Source organism: Carlito syrichta, unplaced genomic scaffold (genome assembly GCF_000164805.1).
Source record: "Carlito syrichta isolate Samal-C Ts95f unplaced genomic scaffold, Tarsius_syrichta-2.0.1 Scaffold288020, whole genome shotgun sequence".
In the NCBI taxonomy this organism is placed as follows: Eukaryota; Metazoa; Chordata; class Mammalia; order Primates; family Tarsiidae; genus Carlito; species Carlito syrichta.
In genome coordinates this window covers 43,134-61,314 of record NW_007232116.1, presented here as the reverse complement: position 1 = coordinate 61,314, position 18,181 = coordinate 43,134, and the positions used below count along the sequence as shown (strand labels likewise).

The window sequence follows — 18,181 nt, the reverse complement described above, 5'->3', positions numbered from 1 at the left end:
AAAAAAAAAAAAAAAAAAAAAAAATTAGAAGTTTAAAATGATTTTTTTAAATGTGATTTTATTTTTGTTACTTTTTTCCTCAAAATAAAATGTTTTTTTCATGAGCTATACTTATTATTCATTACAGAATCAGTAGTTTCAGACAAAATGAACAAAAAGTGCTCCTAATCCATCTCATTCAGAGAAAACCTCTGTCAAAACCACAGTATCTATCCTTGCAAATCAGTCAATCTGACTTTTAAGAGATGGTTTCACTTGGATTTCTACCTACGATTCAAAAGATACAGGCTTTTGTATCAGGAGTTTCTGTTTAAGGGGCATAAAAATTTTGACTTTACTGAAATTGAAGCACATTGAAACAAAAAATTGAAAAGCCAGAAGTTTAAAATGCTCTCTTCTCTGGCCAGCACCAGGTGATTCAGATGAGGCAGGGCATGGCTGAGTTCCTTCACCCTGTATTATGGATCCCAGTGCTGGGTGGGCAGGACTGTGTGCAGGAGGAAGCATTTGCATGTGGAGATGTAGGAACCTTAAAGTTGCCATGACTGAATGAGAAGAAAATTTGTGCTTTGGACCTAAATATTTCAAAGCAGGGGGGTGATGGAGCTGAGCCATGTACTAAAGTTATAGTCTGGTCCATGTTCTTTTCCTAAATTGAGGAGTAAACTGTTACTTTAGCTTTGAGTAGAGATAAAGAAATGTTCCTGAACAAGTGTTCTTGGCAGAATAATTTTTACAGTTTAGGTTTCCTAGAGTCTCCAGGAGACTCTTCAGGCCATCTTGCCACCCGCGAGAGAGTTCCCACCACCCCCGGTCTTTTGCAGCATGGTTCTGGACCCACATTGTGGGGTCATTGTGAGGGACAATGCTGGGTGTATTTAGAGACTGAGGCTTTCTGGCTGCTGTCTAAAGCCAGTTTAAAGCCCTGCGGTGTCCTGAGAGGCAGCTAATCTGGCAGTCTCTTTTATTTATTTTTATTTTTTTATTTTTTTTGAGTTGGAGTCTCACTCTGTTGCCCAGACTAGAGTGCAGTGGCCACTCCTGGACACCACAGCCTTGACCCTTGACCTGCTGGGCTCCAGCGATCCTTCTGCCTCAGCCTTCCAAGTAGCAGGAACTACAGGCGCGTGCTACCACGCCCGGCTAATTTTTTTTTTTTTAATTTATTGTAGAAATGAGGCCTCGCCAAGTTCCCCAGGCGGGTCTTGAACCTGTGGGCTCAGGCAGTCCACTCACCTCAGCCTCCCAAAGCACGGGATTATAGGCTGAGCCACCAGCAGTCTCTTTCTTAGGCCCTGGGTTTACTACCTTTGGGTGCATACAGGAGGCCTCAGCTGTGTGTCTGAATTGCATGTAGATTGGTCTGAGACAGCTTCCTGATGCAGCCCTTTGTGGGGATACTGTGTGCAGTTGGTTACGCTGTGTACTAACCACGACTATGGTGTAGGACCCGTCTAGAGTGTCTCATGATGTGACACTTTATGACACGTAAGGCCTGCTCAGGTAATGGCCAATCACATTGAAATAGAGCAATTGTTTTGGAGGTTTTAGAAAAAGAGGATCTTCTTTTATTTTTTGAGTTGGAGTCTCACTCTGTCACCCAGACGGCGATCCTTCTGCCTCAGCCTTCCAAGTAGCCGGAATTATAGGCATGCACTACCACACCCGGCTGATTTTTTGATTTATTGTAGAGATGAGGTCTCGCCTGCCCAGGCGGGTCTCGAACCCGCGGGCTCAGGCAATCCACTCACCTCAGCCTCCCAAAGGTGCGGGATTACAGGCTGAGCCACCGAGCCCGGCCTTGTGTTTTTTTTGTTTTGTTTTGTTTTGTTTGTTTGTTTGTTTGTTTTTAAGTTGGAGTCTCACTCTGTCACCCATACTGGAGTGCAGTGGCACGCTCCTGGTCACCGCAGCCTCGACCTGCTGGGCTCCGGCGATCCTTCCGCTTCAGCCTTCCAGGTAGCTAGAACTACAGGCATGTGCTACCACGTCCAGCTAATTTTTAATTTGTAGAGACAAGGTCTTGTCAAGTTGTCTGAGCTGGTCTTGAACCTGCAGTTTCAGAATATTCACTTGCCTTGGCCTCCCAAAGGGATTACAGGCTGAGCCACCAAACTCAGCCCATTTTTTTTAAAAGTTAGTTTTCAAAATGTAATGTAGTCTAACCAAATAGTAGCAACAGTTAGCAGACACTTTGCAAAACAGGTAGGCATTCCCCTATATATGGAAGAAAATGAAGTCAAGGTATTGTAGAAGGGAGACAACTGCTGATGTCCGTGGTCAGACAGTTGTAGAACAATCTGGAAATTTCTAAAACTATTTCTAAGGAATCAGTGATAACAGATTGGTACACACTACTCCAAAGAGTAAAATATGTTTGTCTGCACTGGTTTTTATTAGCAGGATTTGAGTTGTGCCTATATAGCATAATATTCTTTTCTTTAGCCTTAAGGCATAATATTCTTTTCTTTAGCCTTAAGGGTAAAGAATCTTCCATTTGCTTCAGTTTGAAATATTTCTGAAATAAGCCTCCCTTAACATAGACTATTGAAGTGTTCATCACATGAGAGTTTGTACATGTAGTGAAAAGACATACAGGATTTCATAGTCACTTTTTTTGCTTTAAAAACTAAAAATTTGGTTAATTAAATTTGGTTAATTGCATAACATGGATAAATACTCACGAATTAGCTGGTATACCAGAATGCAAAATATGTAAGTGTCCTAAGATACACGATCATCACCAGGCATGCAAACTTGAAGCTAACCTGCTTGGTTTCTACTACTTCAGCTCTTATCTCTGCTACTGGAGCCTAGACCTTTGACCTAATGAAAAGAAACCTCAAAAAGGCAAGGTGTTCTGATAAATTTGCTCCTTCAGCCACTGTAAACCACTGTTTACTTGGGACTCTTTTTTTAATTTAAGAGGATCAGTTGAGCTTGGTTATTAGCCTTAGGAAGGGTAGTATCACGCAGGAGAAGATATTTGGGTTGGGGAAACTTCTAATACCTAGTTAACCTCTTCATGCATTTAAGTTAGATTGACTGGCTAGTCCAGAGTGCAGTTGGTATTTACAGCTAACTGATCACAACCAGTTACAGATTGATTCCTTGTTTTTCTCCACTCCCACTGTTCCCCTTAACTAGCCTTAACAAAAAATTAGATTGACTTTAGCTGTTCTTAGAAAGAATTTCACATGGTTATCCAGAGCTGTCACTTGAGGTTTGGTTTTCTTTTACATAACTGCATTCAGAGATCATTTGTGTAAGGCATGTTTTGAAAAAGATAAACATGTATGCCTGAATTCATATTCTTCCATGTAATTTTTTTAGTCTTGTTGGTAAAGGCAATCCCAGGTGGTATCAGTCCCACTTGTTAATGGTGTATCCACAGAAATAAGCAGAGATGGTGCCGGTGTGCAGAGCAGTTTATTCAGATAAAGGTGAAAAGGTGCTGTACCGAGGATTTCTGGTCCTGTGTGCTTACTCCTGCACCTCTGAGCATAGTTGTTGATCAGATTAACTACACTGTCAGACTGTTTAAGCTTGGACTTAACATATATGAGAGTCCTGAATTTCCTGTGTTGTTGTTCAATTAGCACATTAGTTGGTCCAGCTGATGTTTTAACAGATATTGTTAGTAGGTCATTTGAATGAGAACTGCACGTCTCTAATCAAGAAAGTTCCTTTGAGGTCCCTTTTAATTTCTCTTTGGCTTCATTAACAGTCACATGTTGGCTGGGCACGGTGGCTCAAACCTGTAATCCCAGCAGTTTGGGAGGCTGAGGCAAGAGGATTGCCTGCCTGAGACCAGGGGTTCAAGACCAGCCTGAGCAACTTAGCGAGACCTTGTCTCTACAATAAATTAAAGAATTAGTCAGCCAAGGCGGAAGGATCGCCTGAATCCAGCAGGTCGAGGCTGTGGTGGCTGTGAGTGTGCCACTGCATTCCAACCTGGGTGACAGAGTGAGACTCCAACTCAAAAAAAAAATCCCTAAACCCCCTCCCCCCCAAAGTCATGTCTCTAGTACCATCCTGCCTGAGCTCCCACGGGGCCTTTGTCAGAGACACTGCCTTTAGGGATGGCTCCTCAGCCATGGTCCCCTCCTGGCTCCATGCCCCTTCTGTACTATTCCTGGAGCTTGAGGAACCACAGCGCATAATGGGAGAAGGGTCTGTGTGGCAAAAATGGGTGACCATCCAGGCTGCTTGCTGCTCGTGGACTTCTTGGACGTTAGTTAGAACCCTGAAACGAGTCTCCGTGGGGTATCTGAAAAGGTAGTGGAACAGGAGGGGATGGCAGATGGATGGTAAAATCTCTTACAGTTGAGATCAACACAGGTCACCTGAATTGGCTGCTGAGTGGGCCGGGTGGTAGGCCTCAGTGCCTGTATTCTCGAGTGTGCCCATCTCTGCAATTCCTTGAAGGTGTAGGGGTTGGGAATTCAGATTTTAAGCATCTCCTCCCTACCTGGGACTTTCACCTCTTATCACCCCACCGGAAGTCACCTGGCCTTAGTCTAGTATTAGTCTAGCATCTGTTCTTTTTTTTTTTTTTTTAATTTAATTTTTAATTTTAGATATTTTTTTTTTTGAGTTGGAGTCTCACTCTGTCACCCAGACTGCAGTGCAGTGGCACGGTCCCAGCCACCGCAGCCTCCACCTGTGGGCTCTGGCAATCCTTCCACCTCAGCCTTCCAAGTAACTGGAACTACATGCATGCGCTGTCACACCCGGCTAATTTTTGATTTATCATAGAGACAGGTCTCACCAAGTTGCCGGTGGGTCTTGAACCTGTGGGCTCAGGCAATCCACTTGCCTTGGCCTCCCAAAGTGCTGGGATTATAGGTTGAGCCTCCAAGCCTGGCCGTTTTTTTGATTTTTAATTAAAATTTTATTTTTTTGTAGAGCCTTCCAAGTAACTGGAACTACATACATGCACTGTCACACCCGGCTAATTTTTGATTTATCATAGAAACAGGTCTCACCAAGTTGCCGGTGGGTCTTGAACTCCCAGGTTCAAGCAATCCTGCCTTGGCCTCCCAAAGTGTAGTAGTATGTTGGCTCTAGAGTAAAGATGTGGGTATTCTGGAACTTTCTTTGGGGTCACTGCCAGGAAGTGTTCTTTCTCTGGAGCAGTTGCTGTAGCCCCAGGTTGTTGATCTGCTCAGCCCTTCCGTGCAAGGTGGTGGGGTTCTGTGTTCTGTCCTGGGGGTGGGGGTGGTTTGAATCTGACAGACTTTTTGTACTTCTGCCTTGAGGGTGATGACTGTGAGGTATGGTGGTCAACTGCAGAGGTTTTCTTAACATTTAAAACATTAAAAAATTTTTTATTTTTTTAGGCTGGGTGCAGTGCTTACACTTGTAATGCTAGCACTTTGAGAGGCCAAGGTGAGAGTATTGCTTGAGCTCAGGAATTCAAGACTAGCCTGGGCAGCATAGTGAGACCTTATCTTTACAAAAAATCAAAACTTTGGCTGGACATGGTGGCGCTCATGCCTGTAGTCCCAACTATTTGGGATGCTGAGGCGGAAGGGATTGCCTAAGCTCAGGAGATTGAGGCTGCAGTGAACTATGATCATGCCACTGCACTGTAGCCTGGGGCAGAGTGAGACCCTAACTCAAAAAATAATTATCTTTTAAAATTTTACTTTTTTTTAGCTGGGCTTGGTGGCTCAGCCTGTAATCCCGTGCTTTGGGAGGCTGAGGTGAGTGGATTGCCTGAGCCCATGGGTTCGTGACCCGTCTGGGCAACTTGGTGAGACCTCATCTCTACAATAAATCAAAAAATTAGCCGGGTGTTGCAGCGCACATCTATAGTTCAGCTACTTGCAAGGCTGAGGCGGAAGGATCGCCGGAGCCCAGCAGGTCGAGGCTGCGGTGGCCAGGAGCGTGCCACTGCACTCCAGTCTGGGCGACAGAGTGAGACTCCAACTCAAAACAAAACAAACAAACCAACAAAAAAAACAAAAATAAATTTTACTTTTTTTTAAGAGAAAGTCTTGCTATGTTGCCCAGGCTGGAGTGCATTGGCACAGCCATAGCTCACTGTACCCACAAATTCCTGGGCTCAAGTAATCCTGTCTCGTCCTCCCAAGTAGTTGAAACTATAGTCATGCCACCATGCCCCACTAATTAAAAAATTTTTTTCTACAGACAAGATCTCCCTATGTTGCTCATGCTAAGTGATCCTCCTGCCTCAGCCTCCTCTTTGTACTTCTGCCTTGAGGGTGATGACTGTGAGGTGTGATGGTCAACTGCAGAGGTTTTCTTAACGTTTAAAACATTAAAAAAATTTTTATTTTTTTAGGCTGGGTGCAGTGCTCATACTTGTAATGTTAGCACTTTGAGAGGCCAAGGTGAGAGTATTGCTTGAGCTCAGGAATTCAAGACTGGAATTATGGGAGTGAACCACCACACCCAACCTAAATTTTTTTTTTTTTTTTTGAGTTGGAGTCTCACTCTGTTGCCTAGACTGGAGTGCAGTGGCATGCTCCTGGCCATCGCAGCCTTGACCTGCTGGGCTCTGGCGATCCTTCCGCCTCAACCTTCCAAGTAGCTGAAACTATAGGTGCGTGCTATCACACCTGGTTCAATTTTTTTGATTTATTATAGAGACAAGGTCTTGTCAAGTTGCCCTGGTGGGTCTCGAATCCGCGGACTCAGGCAGTCCATTGGTCTTGGCCTCCCAAGTTGTTAGGATTACAGGCTGAGCCACCGAGCCCGGCCTAAATTATTTTTTTAACTTGAAGTTTACTCTGACAGATTTTTTTTCTTTCAAATATTTTATTTTTTAAAAATTGAGACAAGATCTTGTTCTGTCCTCCAGGCTGGAATGCAATGGTATGATCATAGCTCACTGGAGCCTTGAATTCCTGGGCTCAGGGAATCCTCCCGCCTCAGCCTCCCAAGTAGTTAGGACTATAGGTATGTGCCATCACACCCACCTAATTTTTAACTTTTTAAAAAGATGGCATCTCACTGTGTTGCCCAGGCCGGTCTTCAACTCCTGGCCTCAAGCTATCCTCCTTTGGCCGCTCAAAGTGCTGGGATTATAGGCATGAACCCCTGTGCCTAGCCTCCTGCAGAGGTTTTTGTTTTGTTTTGTTTTGTTTTTTTAAGTGAATATAATCAAGATTTTATTCTCCTTATAATTAAACAAAATATGGCATTAGAACTGGATCTTTTGGCCCCTTTCTCTTCTTATCTCCTCCCAGTTCAAAATGCTTACATCTCTTAATAGCCAGCATTCTCTTAGATATGCAGTTGGGCTCAACCTACTCAAGCCTCAGCACAATCTTCTTTATAGTTTTAGCCTTTTTCCGGAAAATCTGCTTAGTCTGCCCACCATAGCCACTTTGCTTCCTGTCATAACACCGCTTTCCCTGGGCATGCAGAGAGTCCTTGCCCTTCTTGTACTGTGTCACTTTGTGGAGTTGGTGCTTGTCACACTTCTTACAGAAAGTCTGGCATGTGTTAAGAATGTTCACCAGGTTTGCGGGAGGTCTATCGGCACGGAAAGCCTGCGGAGGTTTTAAAACTGCTCCCGAGTGACTGCTCCAGAGTGCAGGGCCATGGGCCATAGTCACTTGACCATTAGACAGCTCCACCTTGCTCTGCTCCTGCCATCTTGGGCATCCCCTCACATCACCCCCATCAGCGCATCACCCCCATCAGCCTTGCTTACTGGGCCTGAGCCTTTGCCCTGGAGTGTCCCAGGCATGCAGAGCAGGCTCTTAGTAGAGGGGTAGACTCTACCAGTATAGTTGACTACTGCTTCTGTTTACTTTTCATCATGGTTACTTAGTATTGGCAGAGGTGGCATTGGAAATTTATTTGAAGTGTTCTTTACTACTGGGGCAGATGATTGCCACCCACAGTCTTGCTTCTGCTCCAGTCCAGGTGTTAACTGGGCTGAGCATGGAGAACATATGCTTTAATGCACTCTGAGTTTGCACCTGAAGTTAGTGGAACTGATCTTGTTTCTGGAGCTGCTGCAGAGCACACCTCCATGAGCATATGCCAGTGTCCAACTTGGGTTGGTGGGGAGCTTGCTTTTTTATGTTTTCGTTTGGAAATAACTTAATATTTATAAAATGTTGCAAAAATAGAGAACAAAGAACATCAAAGTGCTCTTTACACCTATTGCTGGCATTGTGTTCTTTTGTTTGCGCTGCCCACCTTGACCCGTTGGAGGTCACAGTCACAGCCTTGCCCGCATGTGTCAGGTTTGTCCACAGATGTACCACAGGTTCTGCATTCTACACTGGCAGTGAGCAGGAGGGACACATGTGCTCTTGTAGCCTCTTCTCTTTTCCCATCCGGGACCCAGGTCAGCTGCTGCTGGTGACCGTCCTGTAACACCTCTTCAGCCTCCTTAGATCAGGATGCTTCCAAAGCATTTCTTTATCTTCTGTAATACTGATGTTTTTTGAAGGAGACAGCCCTAGACTGTTGGACTTGTCTGGTGTTTCCTCATGGCTCATTGAAGTTGTGGCTGGGTATGGAGTAGGCGCCGTGTGTCCCTCTCACCTGGGGGTTTCCTGGAGGCACATGATATCTACCTGCCTTCCCTGGTGATGATCTTGCTGGTATCTCCACGATACAATTTGTGGTGGTGTTTCCTTCCAGCATCCAATTGGCGGTCTGTGGGAAGACTGTAAGACAGCTCAGTCTCTGCTCTTTAGAGTTGACCCAGACAGTCACTGATTATTCCTGTGGCTCAGTCCTTCCTGTGAGGGTTGGAAGTCAACTGTCCTCTAGCATTTTTGTCCAGGGTCCTTTCCATCTCCCATCTTTGTGTTTGTCTGTCCATGGTTGGAGTAGATCTGGAAGCTCTGATTTCCAGAGTAATTTACTACAGCAGGACATGAACATGGCAGGGAAGGCCTGTGGTATCCGGAAGTAGTGGCTTCTCACCAGCTTATGGCGGGACCAGGCCAGTTGTCTAGTAGGATTTATAATAAAGTTGGACTCTGTTAAGCTGTGCTGTCACTGTGGAGAAGATCTCAGCTCCAGGTCCATTTCCTATGGCAAATGCCTCACTGCAGGCAGTTGAGTAGGTGGGGCACTGGACCTGCCAGCCCCCTTGTGAATATAATGGTGACTGTGGCTAAGGCCCACATGGACATAGTTCTGTTGACCACAGGTGAATGTGTGTTCTAGGTAGGGCATCTTAGCAGTCCACTTCAGGAGGCAAATTCTGGACTTTTTAACGGCACTTTTTCCTATTTTTCATGATTTCACTCATTAACATGGAAAGGAAGAACACTCCTGCCAGCTTGACCTGAGCTGACATAAAAGTTAATTTGGTCTATTTTAAAGATTCAGAGAGGATGGAAAGCGTTAAAAAAAGAAGAGAGGGCCGGGTGCTGTGGCTCAGACTGTAATCCCAGCACTTTGGGAGGCTGAGGCAAGAGAATTGCTGGAGTTCAGGAGTTTGAGACTAGCCTGGGCAACTTGTTGAGACCTAATCTCTACAGTAAATCAAAAATAAGGTGGTTGTGGTAGCGCGTGCCTGTATTTCCAGCTACTTGGAAGGCTGAGGCGGAAGGTTTGCCTAAGCCCAGCAGGTTGTGCCACTGCACTCCAGCCTAGGCGACAGAGTGAGACTCTGACTCAAAAAAAAAAAAGAGAGGATAGTTTCTAAACTCCCACTATGGAGAAATGGCTCTCAGGAACACACATACAAGAGTGTTCTTCCAGTGTGTGTGCACATAGGTGGGTAGAAAGAAATTTTTTTAATGGAATTTTTTTCACATTTCATGGTTTTATATTACAAGTTTTAAAATTTATTTATTTGTAGAGGTAGGGTCTCACTGTCTTGTCCAGGCTCTTGAACTCCTGGCTTCAAGTGATTCTCCTGTCTTAGCCTCCTATAAGTGTTGGGATTACAGATGTGAGCTACTTCACCTGGTCCATATTAAATGAATACTGCGGGACCCCTCCAGCTCTGTCAGCCCACCCATGTCCTCACAGCAGCCACTCAGTGTAACCTTGGAGTGGATTCATCTAATCCATGTCTTTCTGGTTTTTGCATTGTGTACATATTCACACACAATGTGAAGTGATTCTAAGTATCTGAACCTTTACCTGGTGCTGTCCCTGTACATGTCATCATTTTCTGCATTTGTGGGTGTGCATGCATGTGTGTACATGCACGTGAACACACACACACACACACACACACACATACACACACACACACACACACACACACACCCCATCTCCCCTCTTAAGCCAGCATACTCTTTGATGCCATCTCAGTGGCTCTAGCTCTTTCAGATTAAATTCCAGGAGTCTAACATGTGACGAAAGCAGTTGTCCCCTGGAGATGGGCTGTGGACTGTGTGGCACCCCAGATTTAGTACAGCTGTCCCATGAGGTGAAATCCAGGGAGGTTTGGGCAGTTGACCTCATGTGTTTTCAGAGTGACTGGAAATGGACACATTTTCCTCCAGCATGACTTGCCTGGAATGGGATATGGGTGTGTGTCATGGGGGCTGGCGTGGCCAGCTGGATGCTTTAGGCCTGTACTAGTGTCTCCTGTCTGCCATGTGCATGGCTAATTGAATGCTTGTTCTTTGAGTTGTGTTGTCTTTTCCTTTGTAGTGAAGTCTTAAAAAATTTTTTTAATTAAAAAAAATCTTTACAACCTACCTATTTGACCCAGCTTCAGAAGTTATTTGCACCTAGCCAGTCTCCCCTCACTTGTAGCTTCCTTTTGATTGTTTTGAAGCAAGTTCCAATTTAGTGTTAAAAATATGACAGTGTTATAAAGGCTCTTAAATACAGGCATCATTTTATAGTGTCTGTTGTACTGAAGATTGGTTTTTTTTTTTTTTTGAGACAAGGACTTGTTCTTTTGCCCATGTTGGAGTATAGTGGCATGATCTTGGTTCACTGCAGTAGCTTTAAAGTTTGTGCTTCATCTTGCTGGACTTTTGGCATGTTAGTATTCCATTAAGAAGCTTGGACTCTTTACCCCGTTGATTTCACTTAAACATTAACATGGCCTACCTTACTGATCATGTAGGACTTTTGGTTTTTGAGACAGGGTCTTGCTGTGTTGCCAGGCTGGAGTATAGTGACTGTTCACAGGCATGATCATAGCATACTGCAGCCAGTGATCTTCTGCCTCAGCCTCCTGAGTAGCTGGAACTATGAGTGTGTTCTGTCTTCAATGTCATAATAAAAGTTCATTATTTTCTCCATAAAAATTTATTAGATTTATTTTTTGGTAACTTTTTAAAAATATTTTTAAAAATTAGCATTTAAATCTACTTGAATAGATACAAGTTTTTGTTTTTGCTTTAGATAGATACATTACATTGTAGGATTCTCTTGGCTTGTCTTTGTGGACATTGCCTTTGAAAAATGACAGTTTAGGGGGACTTTTCTGATCCTTCAGTTTTTCTTATCTTTCTCTAACCTGAGCTCAGACTGGGACTACCAGTCCAGAGTGATTTGAAGGGATGATAATGGACATCCTTGCCTTGGTCCTGGTGATTTGAAAGAGATCGCTTCTGATGTTTCACAGTTCACTGTGTTGCTTGCTGTAAAATTTTGTAAATACTCTTTTATCTCTGCCTCTCAAATAGTTTTTAGCCTTAATGTATTTTTAACTTTTTGAATGATTTTTCTGTTTTGAGAAGAATTTTTAATACATAAATACTGTAGATTTTAATATATTTTAAAAACATACTGTTTGATAGATACCAAATAATGTGTGTGACATATATGTGAATGATGCCAGATAATAACTCATAAGCCCACTCCTTGCTCTGTGAATTGAGAGACTCCCAGTACCACTGCATGTGCCTGTGTGCTCTGTTCCACTCCCTCTTTGCTGCCACTGGGAGAGTTTTGTCAGCTTTACAAGATAATGCAGTAGTCCTCCCTTACCTGTGGTTTTACTTTCATGATCAAGCATGGTCCAGATATCAAATGGAAAATCCCAGAAATAATCCATTCATAGATTTTAATTTGTTTGTGATTCTGAGTAGGTTGATTGAAGCTTGTGCTGTCCTAGTCCACCCCGCCTGGTGTGTAAACCATCCCTTTGTCCAACTTCTTCACCCTGTAGAGCTGCCTGCCAGTTACACTTAGTAGCCAGTACTCAGAATCAGGTTAGTGGTTTGATGCTTTCTGAGGTTTCAGGCATCCCAGGGGAGTCTTGGAATGTATCCCCTGTGGTTAAGAGGAGACTCCTATAATTTACACATCACAAAATTAATCCATTTAAAGTATACAATTCAGTGAATTTTAGTTCATGAAGTTGTGCGTTTATCACAGTGAATTTTACAACATTTTTATCACCCTCAAAAGAAACCCTGTGTCCATTAGCCATCACCCCCAATCTCCCACCTTCTCACTCCCCTCTAGCCCTTGGCAGCTACTGATCTGCTTTTTGTCTCCATGGATTTGCTGTTATGGGCATTTCATATTAAACTGTTATACAGTATTTGGCCTTTTGTGACTGACTTCATTCACTGAGCATGCTTTCAAGGTCCTTTCATGGTGTAGCATATGTCAGTGCTTCATTCCTTTTATGACCGAATAACGTTCCATTGCATGGATAGACCACATTAAACAAAGCCTACTCATCTATTGGTAGATGTTTGTTTTTTTCCTATTTTTTGGCTATTATGAATAATGATGGCCTGAACATTTGTGTAAAAGTTTTTGAGTGGATGTATATTTTCATTTCTCTTAGGTACATTCCTGGGAACAAATTGCTGGGTCACAGGGTGACATTGTTTAATATTTTGAGGAACTGCCAGACTGTTTTTTAAAGCATCTGCTCCATTTTACATTCTCCGGCTATCATCTGTCTTTTTGATTTGAGCTGTTCTGTGATGCAAAGTGAAAACTCATTGTGGTTTTGATCTGCAGTTCCCTGGTGGCTAAAGATGTTGATGATCTTTTCATGTACTTATTGGCCTGGCCATTTGTGTATTTTCTTTGGAGAAATGTCTGTTTAGATCCTTTGCTGTTTTTTCATTGGTTATCCAATGTCATTATAAGAATTCTTTATATATTCTGGATACAAGACTCCAGAATCAGGTATGTGATTTGCAAGTATTTTCTTCCCTTCGTGGATCTTATTTTTGTTGTATTCAGTGTCCTTTGAAGCACACATTTTTAAAAATTTTGATGGAATCCGTTGTATCTATTTTCTCTTTGGTTGCTTGTGCTTTTGGTGTCACATCTAAGAAGGCTTTGCCTAACTCAGGGTCATTTAATAGTTTTATGTATTTATTATTTATATATATGAAATACATATATATACACACACTTGCACACACACACACATGCACACACACACACACATGCACACATATATATTTAGAGATGGGGGTCTTACTATGTTTCCCAGGCTGGCCTTGAATGCCTGGGCTCAAGTGATCCTCCTGCTTCAGCCTCTCAGGTAGCTAGCATTACTGGTGTGAGCACTGCACCTGGCTCTTCCCCCGCTCCCCCGAGTCTCGCTCTGTTGCCAGGCTGACACGCTCACAGCCACCGCAGCCACATCCTGCTGGGCTCAGGCGATCCTTCCGCCTTAGTCTTCCAAACAGCTGGAACCACAGGCATGTGCCACCATGCCCGGCTATTATTTATTTATTGTAGAGATGAGGTCTCACTAAGTTGCCCAGTCTGGTTGTGAGCCCCTGGGCTCAAGGAGCCCTTCTTACCTCTGCCTCCCAAAGTGCTGGGATTATATAGGCAATGAGCCCTCGCCCCTAGTGTACCTGGCTCTTTGACAGGAGCTTTAGAACGTCTCTGTGTCTGTAGCAGCATTTGTTTGGGTTTGGCAGCGCGTTGTGCCCTAGGATCTCCAGGCTTGCAGAGCTGTGGCTGTTTGACTCCACAACAGTTCCTTTTCATTCTCCTGTCAGTGGACTTGTGAGATTTGTCCCAGGTTTTTGTTTTGTTGCTTTTATGATGTGAGCATTGGGCACACTTGACAGTGGGATAACCAGGGTAGGAAGAGAGTACCTCCACCATGGCCAAGTGGGGCACACACACTTTCCAGAGCTGTTCTTAAGTTCACACTCCCACGGGGTGGTGGTTTGCTGTTCTGCAGCCATGCCAGCACTGGGTGTTGTCAGACTTCTCAGTTTGCTATCCTGGTGGCTGAAGTGGTATCTCATTGTGGTCTTAATTGGCGTTTCCTGGATCACATAAAGGTTGCACAGTTACTCGTGTTTACTAGTTGGTGAGGTTGCCACCTCTGACATGCCTTTTCATGTCTGCAGTTTCTGCTGGGGATAGCCTGGCTGTGGTGTGGATTCTGAATGCTGGATCCAGATGGCCTGGGTTAGACTCCTATCTTGGCCATATGCCTGCTGTGTTGATGACTGTAGCTTTGTAGAGTTCTGAAATCAGAATATGTGAGCCCTCCAGCTTTGTTTTTGTTTGTTAGCGTTAAGGTTGTTTTGGTAGTTCGAGTTTCCTTGAGATTCCATATGAATTTTAGGGTAGGTTTTTCTCTTTCTGCAGAAAACATCATTGGGGTTTTGATAGGGCTTCCATTGACTCTGTAGATCACTTTGGGTGTATTGATATCTTAGCAATATTTAGTCTTCCTGTCCACACATTCCATTTTAACGCTTTTGGTGGTTCCCATGTTAAAGTACTAATGTGTCAATATGTGGACTTGACTAAAAAAAAAAAAAATCTAAGAATTTTTTTTTTTTTAGTCCAAATGTTGGACATTTTTTCCATTTGTTCTTGGAATTCTGATGACCTTATCTCATGGGTCCTTTTCCTCTGTATTGATTCTGACTTGTCTATAATCCTTCCCTAAAGGGGCATAGCAGCTGTTACAAGCAGGTGCCCACCATGATTGCTTTGCTGGCATCTCAGTCCAGCCTTCCGGGACTGTTTTCTCTGTTTCTAATATTTAAATCTATGCTTAGTTTTCTCATTTGGAATCTGTTTCCTCTCAACTCATGTGTCCAAGTTGAGGTAGAGGCTCAAGTCTTCTAGCTAGGAAGCTGTTCTTCTGTTCTCTTCCTCATTCCATCTAATTCTGGATTCTTTAAACTGTTTTGCTCACATGAACCCCCAGAATAATTTTGAAAAGCAGTTAGTGCCTTCCACCTTTTTGAGTTGAACTCTAGCATTTTTCACCCGATGGTCAAATAGCAGAGATGTATAGTTTCTGGAATGTTGAAAGTATGCTCATCACTCTGGAGAATGATCTAGTGGACTCTGGATGAGCTGTTACTGCCTCATATCTTTCACCTAGGACATACGGCCTTCATCCAGACCTGCTTCTGCCACCTCTATTCTTACACTAATCTGTATGCCAGTCATGCTGGGCTGAAGCATTAAGGTTTCTTCCTATTTGGATTGTTAAAATTATTAGTGTATACTCAGACAAAAGTATGACTTGTAGATTAACCATAAGTGACATTAGTTGTGGATGCATCTCTTAATGAAATGGGACTTTAAAAAGACAAGATACCTTTTCCATAGACAAATATTACTGTTAAAATTAGATGGTTTCACCCTTAATTCTGTTTCTGATTTTTGTTTTTACAGATATGAATGCTGGAAGCCTTGATCACATATAGAAGTAAATTGGATAAGCAGTTTTGTCTAGGAATGTACTAGGCTTTAAACTTTTCATCCAGGTTTTATGAAAAATCACAAACTAATGTTTTTTAACTGAACTCCAATTTGGTCCTCCTTGAATTTTGCCTGAAGCTAAAAGAGGGAAATCTGAGACTTGCAGAAGGGTTAGAATAACCTGGCATTGCCAGTCCATCACTGTCTTTGCTTTTGATATAGCTCCAAAGGCTTTGTCACCAAAGCATGCCATGTATAATTGTTAATCTTTCAATTGAAGGCACCTTGTTTATTAGATGTATTCAGGAAGACTTGAGAAAATCTTTAATATACTCTTGCTGATACCATATTTAAAAAAATTATTTTAAATAGCAAATCAGAAAGTTGCATAAAACAAATGTGTAGATTAGTGAGTTATTATACACACCCTTATAACCATCATTTGTGTCAGAGGACAAGACCTTGCAGCCCCTAACTACCCTCATGACCCCTTCTCACTCCCCAGGACTCACACAGCCCTAACTTGTGTTCACTTCTTCACTTTTCTTCCTAAATACCCTAAACACTGTGTGCCTTTAACATAACACCTATGTTCTTTCATCTCTCTTTTTTTAAAGGTCCCTCTTGGTCATGTTCCCTTTGCAGTTTAATTGTCAAGGGTCCCCTAATCTTGGTCCTGACTCCTCCTGCAGATGCCTGTCTGCAGTGGGTCCCTTGGCTTGACTTATATGTGTGAGTCCATGGTATGGTTTAGCTTGTTTGTGCTCTACTTCCTGTGAATTTGTGGTTGGTTCTGGGAGCTTGATGGGGCAGGTCTGATGCAGTGGATATGTTCAATGTGGGCAAATTTGCTTTCCATGGGGCTGTGTGTCCTTCCTAGAGGCAGAGGTGATACCTGCTGTCTTGCTTTCTCTTTCTGTCATGTTGTAACTTGTCAGGGGTAAAACCAGTACTCAGCATACAGTGTCTTGATAAATATTTTAGGACATGTTTTAAATTTTTTTTCTTTTTTTTTAGGGACGGGATCTTGCTCTGTTACCGAGGCTGGAGTGAGTGGCACAATCACAAATCATTGCAGCCCCGAACTTCTGGGCTCAAGTGACCCTCCTGCCTCAGCCTCCCAAGTAGCTAGAGCTACAGATGTGCGCCATCACACCCAGCTAATTTTTTTTTGTTTTTTTAGAGACAGGGTCTTGTTGCATTGTTCAGGCTAGTCTTAAACTCCTGGCCTCAAGCAGTCTTCCCACCCTAACCTTCCAAAGTGCTGGGATTTCAGCTATAAGCTGCTGTAATTTTTTTTTTCCAAATGCTTAGCTCCTATGAAAATATACTTCTTTTTTTTTAAAGAGACAGATCTCTGCTATGTTGCCCAAACTAGAGTGCAAGATCTATTCACAGATTAGGATTACAGTAAATTACAGCCTCAAACTCCTGGGCTCAAGTGATCCTCCCACCTCAGCCTCCCAATAGCTAGAACCACAGTTATACACCGCTATGCCTGGCTCTAAATTTTTTTTTTTTTTGAGTTGGAGTCTCACTCTGTCGCCTAGGCTGTAATACAGTGACACACTCATGGTCACCCCAGTGTCAACCTGCTGGGCTCCAGCGATCCTCCCGCCTCAGCCTTCCAAATAGCCAGAACTACAGGCGTGTACTACCACGCCCAGCTAATTTTTTTTGATTTATTGTAGAGACGAGGTCTTGCCAAGTTGTCCGGGCTGGTCTCGAACCTGCTGGCTCAGGCAATCCACTTACCTTGACCTCCCAAAGTGCTGCGATTACAGGCTGAGCCGCTGAGCCACCGAGCCCGGCCGACTGGCTCTAAATTCTTAAAGTATTAGTTATCAAAGCCTTGTTGATTACATCCTGTAGGTTGTTCACATTACCAGAAATCCTGACTCTGGAAAGATGGTGGCTTGTTTTGTGAGGTCAGAGTCTTTATGAACATATTGCCAAGCAGTATTTCCTTGGATCTTCAAATTGTTAAAAAAAAAACACTTAACATCTGTATTGCTTCATTTGACCATTAGAATACCCTAAGTATATGCATTTGTGTTAAAACGTCTGTATCCCTGTTACAATTCTCTGAGCTGTATGTGTTACATAACATTTGTGCCATTGACTGCATATAGTTATGCCTCAGTCAAAAGTGGTGAAACTAAAACTACTTCCAAAACAGGACTGTGATCAGAGGCCTTCCTCTGCCTCCATCTGACATCCTTCAGTAGACTGTACTTGGAGATGCACTTTGTAGGTAGGTGTTCAGGCTTCCTGAGAGTATAGCTCTGCCATTCCTTGGTGCTGGGAAGCGTAGATAACATGCTGAGCTTGGGTTCCATAGCTGCATAGAAGCTCTTGCTACCTTCATTATTGGTCTGGATTTGAGAGGCTCTTGGTGTGGAGTTGGCCTCATAGTCTGTTCCTAGTCTGGTCGGTGTCCTTCTGCAGGGTTCATCCTTGAGTCATGTCTTGCTGGAAGAGGTGGTGCTAGGCATTTGCATGACAGAGGTGCTGAGGGTCTTGGTGACCCAACAGGACTCCACTATGTTCCCCCAAGGGAGATGTCCCCTGCAGAACTCAGCAGGGAATCACCAGCAGCATGATT

General features: G+C 43.4%; 1 protein-coding gene and 1 pseudogene across 1 annotated transcript in view; one reads left to right on the top strand and one right to left on the bottom strand.

Annotated features, from left to right (window-relative positions):
- The window catches only part of BRD1 (bromodomain containing 1), a 56,134-nt gene that overhangs the window by 4,333 nt on the left and 33,620 nt on the right, over nt 1-18,181 (top strand). The gene's annotated exons all lie outside the window — the stretch shown is intronic.
- LOC110595219 lies at nt 7,155-7,583 on the bottom strand (annotated as a pseudogene).